The 8,230-nt window shown below is 37.9% G+C and overlaps 1 long non-coding RNA gene across 1 annotated transcript; it reads left to right on the forward strand.

Moving 5' to 3' along the window:
* Window positions 1-4,599: 4,599 nt before the first annotated feature.
* On the forward strand, window positions 4,600-7,731 carry LOC128104361 (uncharacterized). Its single transcript, XR_008215973.1, has 3 exons — window positions 4,600-4,752; window positions 5,279-5,449; window positions 6,584-7,731. It is a non-coding gene; the product is annotated as an uncharacterized LOC128104361 (long non-coding RNA).
* Window positions 7,732-8,230: the final 499 nt, after the last annotated feature.

Below are 8,230 nucleotides of genomic sequence, written 5' to 3' on the forward strand. Positions count from 1 at the left end.
ATGTCTGGCATCTCATTTTCAGGTTCAAATCTGTGTTCAGTATCTATAATATATTGAATGCTTATATTAATTTTAATTCACACAGTATTGCAAATTGAGTACCATTATCCCCACTGTACAGTGGAGTGTGTATGTGTTATCTACTGCAAGACTTAGTGACTTATTTATACTTATATTTAATACTTCATAGTAAAAAAACTGATAAGGGATGATGATATGAAAGCTTTTTCTGGAAATGGAAAATTCATTATGTATGTTGGGTATAGTGTCAGCAGGAACTTCTGAGCAGTGTGCCATGGATGGAGAGAAGAGGAGGAGGAGGAGGAGGAGGAGGAGGAGGAGGAGGAGGAGGAAGAGATGATGATGATAAAATGTAATACCTAAATCTAACTCACTGAATCTTCAGTTAAACAGGTAACAGTAATTCAGAATATATATATATTTGGAAAGAGGACAATGAAGTGTGACTCTCCAGTGAGACAGACTACTGGAGACATCCAAGACAAAGCAGGTAATGTGCAAAAGACAGACCTAGTTTAGAGATCACTCTGGCCAAAGAAATATCCTTTTTTTGAAAAATAGCTGAAGCATTGGCCTGAATCTCAGTGCAAACTGATGCCTTTTATTGGCACTTACCTCGAATGAAGATGGCTGACAGCACATTTGTCTTCTGATGTTAATATGGTAGAGCTGTTTGTCCTCACTGAGTAGACTGTAAGCTTAAGGAAAGTAGAGAATGTGCGACAAAGGAATAAAGGTGCACAGAACTCTGAGTACAGTCCCAAGCTTACCTCTTCCATTTATTAAAATAAAGGGAAGGTAGAAATTACTTGTGTAGCTTCCAAGGCACTGCCATCTTTTTCTTCTAAAAATAGATAATTTTTTTACCTTTACTGATATATAGCTTCAGTTAAAGTAATATGCCATGAGGGATTTTTCATAAGCATGTGTTCAATATGCTTATCTTGCTAAGAGTCCAAGCATCAGCGATCCTACACATACAGCACCACACATTTAGCTCCACAACTGACCAACACTATAGCCTTTCAATTTTATTCACTCCTTCATCCTAGTAAATTCTGTAATCACATCATCCCACAGTCTCTTGACATTCTGCAGCCCTTTCATTCACGGCCATAGCAATAACCAATTCTGGGTGAACATGGTCCTGCTTTGGACCTAGACTTGGATGGAAAACAAAACAGTAAGTGCTATTCTAATGCAACACTGTTCCTAAGCAACACCATTGTACTTCTATCCTAGTAGCTCTTTCTTCCGAGCTTTCTGTCATTATCTTCCTTCTCTGAGTGGCATTTGGGGTGACAAGACCCTTTCTCCCAAAAAGGCAAGATTTGGACCACCTTCCTGGTTCAAATTTTTAAACTCTCAATCTGGTCCTGTGCTTGGATCTGCCTCTTCCGTCTGGACTCACACTCTGTTTTCACCAGATACCCTGAACAGCCTTGCAAACTCATCAACAGCATTCTCCATGGAGGTGATCTTTATCTAGCCCTCAATGGGACCAGAGCTGTCAGTGTTTCTCTGCAATATTTTCCTTACAAATACTTTTTAAAGATTACCTGCTGGATATATACCCTGCAAGTGTTTTGCTGCTGAGGGACAAGAATGGCAGCACATTGCCCAATCCTCATTCTGGCCTCCATAATCAAAGCTGGTTGCACAAACACAGGGGCTGTCTGTGTCTCCACTCATAAGAAACCCTTCACAGACAGGCTGTCACCAGCTTGGGTGGTACTGACTTGATACTGCCTCTCTGTCCTGCCTTTGCCTTTGAATTTCAGCTTGTTACTTTGCTCACGTGTACCATGTCTCTAGATATGTTACTAAAGGCCTTGGGAGTTGTTTTTATTCAACTTTTATATAGGTTACTCTTTTGTTAGTTTGAATAATTTTTCATACAGAGAATTACACTTACATGTTCAAAAGGCACTGACAAATTAAACGCCTCTACCAAGATACAGACTCTGTGTCCTGAAGAGACAGATGGCTGTTAAGAATGTGTAGGGCTCTTGCAGAAGACCTGAGTTCAGTTCCCAGAACTCCAGTCAGGTGTCTCACAGCCGTCTGTGTCTCCAGATCCAGGTGATTCAACTCCATCTTCTGTCCTCAAAGGAGACTCACATGCACATGTGGGTGAACACACACCGGCACACACACAAATAACATTTTTAAAAGATACACATTTCTAATGAAAAATAGAGGCAATGAATTTGAAGAAAAGCAATGAGAAGTATGTGGGAGCTTTTAGATTGAGGAAAGAGAAGGGGGAAATGATGTAATCATAATCTCAAAAATAAAAGGAATTTTTGTGAAAAGATATATACTTCATCATCTCATTTAGTTTCTATTACCTTCAACCAATAAATCCCCACACCATCTTTATTTCTATCCCAATATCTTGAACCTTCAATAATTTTAATCAAATTCATACATGCTGTGTATGCTGTTTGTTATTTTGTGTCTGCTTTCTTTGAGTCACAGTTTTGCAATTTATCAATATTACTGGTTCCATCAGTAGGTATTTCTTTTTACTGAACACACTTATTTGCTTACCCATTCTCCCACTGATGGATCTTATGGGTACCTTCCAGTTTAGGACTATTATAATGGAGTTTTTATAAATATTCTTGAAGAAAATTCTTTTTGATCTTTGTTGGAGCTCTGTAAATACAGAGTGATTGATGGGCCACAGATACTTCCTATTTAACTTTTTAATCCATTTGCCAGAGTTTTCCAGAGAAATTTAGTATTCCTTCCAGCAGCGTATGGGAACCCAGGTTTGCTATATTCTCACTAATGTTTGATGTCATCTGTCTTTAATTATTCCCTTTGGAACAGGTGTGTAGAATGTGATTCTAACAGGTACAATTTTCATTTGCACTTCCCTGATGATAGCAGGGACATTTTAGATTCGTTTCAGACTTTGTGTGCATCCTCTGGCACCACCTCTGCCCTTTTTACTTTTGCTCTTCTCCTTTGGGATTTCTTTGTGGGAGGTCCTTTGTATATTCTGGACATAGGTACTCTCTGGGGTCTACGCACATTCCTTTCTATCCTTGGTCTACTTGCTACCTGTGTTGTCTATCTCTTGATGGATTGAGGTTTTTGTATTTTCATATAGTCTAATACTCTTTTTCTGTTCATTCTTTTGTTTATTTGCTGGCTGGCCGGTTGGGTTTAAGAAAGAGTCTCATATAGCCCAAGCTGGTCTGAAATTCATGACCTTGAACCTTCCTTCAGTCTTCCTTACTCCACCTACCAAGTGGTGGTGTTTGCTAACATACCCAGGCATGTGTTGTTCTTCATGCTAAGAAACATTTGCCTAGTCAAATGCAAAATATGTATTTGCCTACATTTCCCTATAGTAAATGGATTCATTTGTAATTTGAGGGGATTTTGTTTTTACTCCTTTGTAAGGATTTTGTTTTTGTTATGCTTATCTAAACATAAAAAATCTATATTTTGAAATTTTACTATATATAAATTTTTTATGTTTAGATAAACATAACAAAAACAAAATCCTTACAAAGGAGTAAAAACAAAATCCCCTCAAATTACAAATGAATCCAGACACAGAGAAATTAGCTTTTCAAATAATTTTTGGTTAAGGTGTAATGTGGGACTTGTGTTTTATCCTAACTATAAGATTTATGCAAATGAGCACCATTTATTAAAACAAATTACTAAAATTTATCTTCTATCCTTGTTGGCAGTCTTACGAAGAGACAACTTACTGTATGTGCATGATTCTATTTTGAATTCACTTCTGTTACACCAGTGTATTAGCCCACCCACTGTCTTGATTACTACAGATTTGGAATAAGTCTGAAATTAAGCTAGATGTATAATTCATCTTTCTCATCTTTTTCAAGTTTGGGTTATTCTAGCATATTTGCATTTCCATATACATCCTAAAATTGGCTAGTCAATTTTCTTTAATTAAAAAAATACTACTTGGATCTGATTGGATTTTTTATTTAAAATCAGGAGTGAATTCCAAGGCCAGAAGCGACAGTGCAGGCTTATAACCCTCACTCGGGGCTAACACAAGAGGATTACAAGGTTGAGGCAGGGAGAGCCCTTGTCTCAAAACAGCAAAACAAACAGAACAGAAAATGTTGAATTCTGTCAAACTTTTTTTTTCATCTGAAAATAATCGGAGTACTCTCATCTTGTAAATCCAGCAATTACACTGACCATTTTACTGAGGTTATTGTTTCGGATACCGACCTTGAAGCCGGTACCCGAAACAGCTGGCACGCAGCTTACCCACCATGGCGGCTGTTTCCCCATGCTCTTTTCACTTTCGCTTTGAGACTGCAGCTCTCCCCATGTCCTGGCTTGACCTCTTTCCCTTGCCCAGGCTGGCTTTGAGCTTGCATTTGTTTTCTCTTCAGCCTCCCAAACTGGTGTTAACAGCGCTGTGCAGCAGACCCGGTTTTGATTTTGAAATCTCAGGCCAATGATTGGCTTCTGGGATAACCTCCTGTAACCATGGTTGTGGTAGATTGAATGTAATTGGCCCCCATAATCTCATAGGGAGTGGCACTATTAGGAGATGTGGCCTTGTTGCAGGAATGTGTCACTGTGGCTTTGAGGTTTCCTATGCTCGGATACCACCCAGTGTCTTAGTCGACTTTCTGTTGCCTGCAAGACGTAGGACTCCCAGCTGCTACTGAAGCACCATGTCTGCCTGCACATCACCGTGCTCCCTGCCATGACGCTGAAACTGTAAATGAGCCACCCCAATTGAATGTTTTCCTTATAAGAGTTGCCGTGATAATGGTGTCTCTTCACGGCAATGGAAACATTAAGACAATGGTGTATTATGATTTTGTATGTTTCTGGATTCAACTTGTTGATTATTTGTTTACAAATATTCCTAATAGTCTATATTACTTCGTATAAAGCTTTTGATAAGTTTGCTATTATGGTTATACTAGAGTCATTAAAAGTAGTTAGAAAGTAAGCTTTATTCTGTTTTTTTGTTGTTGTTGTTGTTGTTTTTGTTTTTTTAAGACTGTGTTACAGGGGTATTATTTCTTAGAAAAAGGTTTTGTCAAGTTCACTAACCAAATGGTTTATATGAAGATGTTTTTGGTGTGAAATGAATACAATTTGTTGTCTAGTAGATATAGTTAATTTTGGTAATTTGAAGTTTTTAGAAAAATGTTTCTGTTTTATCTAATTTGAGATTGGTTTCTTAGTTTTGCTGTTTTGTTTCAGGTTTGACTTAGAACCCCCTGTCTTGTTTCAGGTTTGACTTAGAACCCCCTGTGTAGCCACAGATGATCTTGAATTTCTCATCCTCCTAAATGCTGAGACCGCAAGCCTGCACCACCATGGAATCCAGAGCTTCACACACACTGGGCAAACAAGCTATGAATTGGGATATAACCTTAGTCCCACCATTGCAGACTTTATTAGCGTAATGTTTCTTGTTTTACTGGTTGATTTATGTCTCCTATTTCTTTCCTTATTTCTTAAGGTAGAAATTCATATAATTCTACATCATTCTTTTTTTTCTAAATATAAACATCTAAATATTATATATATTTATGAGATTATATATATAATTGTTTGAGCTGTGTCTTACAAATCTTGATAGGATTTCATTATTATTCCACTCAAACAACTTATTCCAATTATATCTTATTTTATATTATATTTAGAAGCATGCAATCAATGTCCAAATAGTTGAAGTTTTCTAAAAATGTTGATGCTCCTGATATATAATTGATTTCCATTCTTGTCAAAAAGCACGCTCTTTATTATTTTAATTCTTTCTGTTTGTTAAGAATAATTTGATGGTCTAGCACATGATCTAGTTTGATGAGTTTTTCACTGAAAAAATCAGGTACATCTTTTGTTTTGGGGTAGAGTGTTACACAAATGTCCATAGAACTGGAACTGCTCAGAGTGCTCAGGTTGTTTAGATCCTTGTGCATTTTATCTCTGCTTCTTTATCAGTTAATAGAGCAGATTGTTAAAGTCCCTAACAGCGAGTATTGGGTTATACCAGTTACTCTGTCACAGCTAGAAACAAGAATCGCCGCACTTATTTTAATGATCTTTAAGCCACCTCAGAATATCACCATAATTTCCCCTGTGAGCTGGGGATATCCAACTGCTATATCCAAAGGTTATAGAATTATGGGGCTATAAAAAGGAGTCACGAACGTCTGGCTACTGAACTGATAACATTTTACCCATTTTTGTCACGTTTCTCTACTTAAAATTGTTAAACTTTGCTAAGCCTCACTGATCTACCTCCATTATCATACTATACACTCCACATTTATGAGTATGGAATTCTGATCCACTTTCTTGAGATGATTTGCTTATATAAATTATTTGGAATTGTTCTGCATAGAATATTTGTCACTTCTCTTTACTTACATGTCCAGTAAATAATTTATATTACTAATGAATATATGTAGTATAGTTTGGATTGTAATATGGTAGTACTTATTTTTGTTGCTAAAATTCTCTAGCTTTGACTTTGGAGAAACCAAAATAAGAGAAAAATTAATATCTTCTAAATCCTCTTTCTGAAATACAGGGTCATCCAGGTGAAGGAAGAAGAGCACAGGACTGTGAAGTAACGAGATTATCACTTCCCTTTGGTCTGATGGAAAGAGGACTCTGCTCCAGCATCCGATGTCTTGCAGTCCTAACTCTGATTCTACCTCTATGTCCCTTCTGTTGAAAATGGCCTCCAAGGTCAATGGAACAAGTCAAAGCAGAAGCCTGCCCGTCCTACCCACCACCACCTTCAAGTGCCCAGCAGTCAGGGGCAGCCTATCTGGGATAGGAAAGCCTCTTCAACTGGGTCACTGAGTCAAAAGGCAGACTTCCAGCTGACGGAGGGACTTCCGCAGACCTAAGGGAGCAATCAGGAGAGTGGGGGGATGGGCTAGACTCCGGTGGTCTGGACTGATACTGAGTTTTTACTCTTTACTGTTTTGGCTCTTTTGGGGACCACTCAGCTCCCAAATAAATCACAAATGGAGTCTTATTATTACTTATGAATGCCTGGCCTTAGCTTGGCTTATTTCTAGCCAGCTTTTCTTAACTTAAAATTATCCTGTCTATATTTGCCTGAAGGTTTTTACCTTTCTGTATCCCTTTCTTTAACTTCTTACTCCATGGCTTGCTGGGTAGCTGGGTAGCTGGCCCCTGATGTCCTTCTCCTTCTCTTACTCCTTGATCTCTCCTCCCAGATTTTTTTTCTCATCTTTATTCTCTCTGCCAGCCCTGCCTATCCTTTCTCCTGCCTCACTATTGGCCATACAGCTCTTTATTAGACCATCAGGTGTTTTGTACAGGCAAAGAAACACATCTTTACATCATTAAACGAATGTTCCACAGCATAAACAAATGTAACACATCTTAAAATAATATTCCACAATGTTAGGGACAATCTGAAAATGAATCAGCTCTTCCACAAATCAGTTAATAGGTGAAAAAAAAAATTTAAATCTTTGGAGTTCTACATTTAATATTTGTAAAAATATTAAATATTAATTCTGTCTCAATGCTATTTCTCTTCCTCGTAAGACATGTTACTTTGAGGTTCTTGTCGCCACCTCTGGGTCTCTGTGTTTGAATTTAAGGTTTGTATCGGGTGACAGTATGGATAGTCTTTTGTAGTTTTATTCTGTTAAGATGTTAGAACAGTTGCAGACACTTTGTGAGAAGGAAGCATTATCAGAGTAATGGCTCAGGCTAATAAAAGTTAACATGCTTTAAATTGAGTTCCTTTCCCCCTGCAGTATTCTCATTGCAGGTTCAGGCTCTTGATGGCTCAGTTTTGCCCTAAGGTTAACATTATGTTATGTCGGGGGTGAGGGGGTGCGGAGGGCACGTGATTTACGGTCAAAATACAATTAAGTGGTAATTACAGTTATTTGTTTTAAGATTCCAGATAGCATTTCATATCATGAGTCTGTCAGATGACAGTTTATACAAATCCATCAGCAACCTGCTTTCTCTTTGATCACAATTCAGCTCTGGATAAGAATGATAATAAGGAAATAATTATGAGCCATTGCCTTGGAGTGGTTCACCCAGAGCCCTTTGGAGAAAAAATACCTCTCTGAGTGCAAAATCGAGTCCCTGTTGTTGTTTTGTAGGAAACCCGGATTAATCATCTCGGTTCACCGGTCCTGAGCACAAAGAGCAACTCTTGCTTGCTCACATCAGTTCT

The sequence above is a fragment of the Peromyscus californicus genome, unplaced genomic scaffold (genome assembly GCF_007827085.1).
Source record: "Peromyscus californicus insignis strain IS unplaced genomic scaffold, ASM782708v3 Scaffold_8__1_contigs__length_139910024, whole genome shotgun sequence".
NCBI lineage: Eukaryota > Metazoa > Chordata > Mammalia > Rodentia > Cricetidae > Peromyscus > Peromyscus californicus.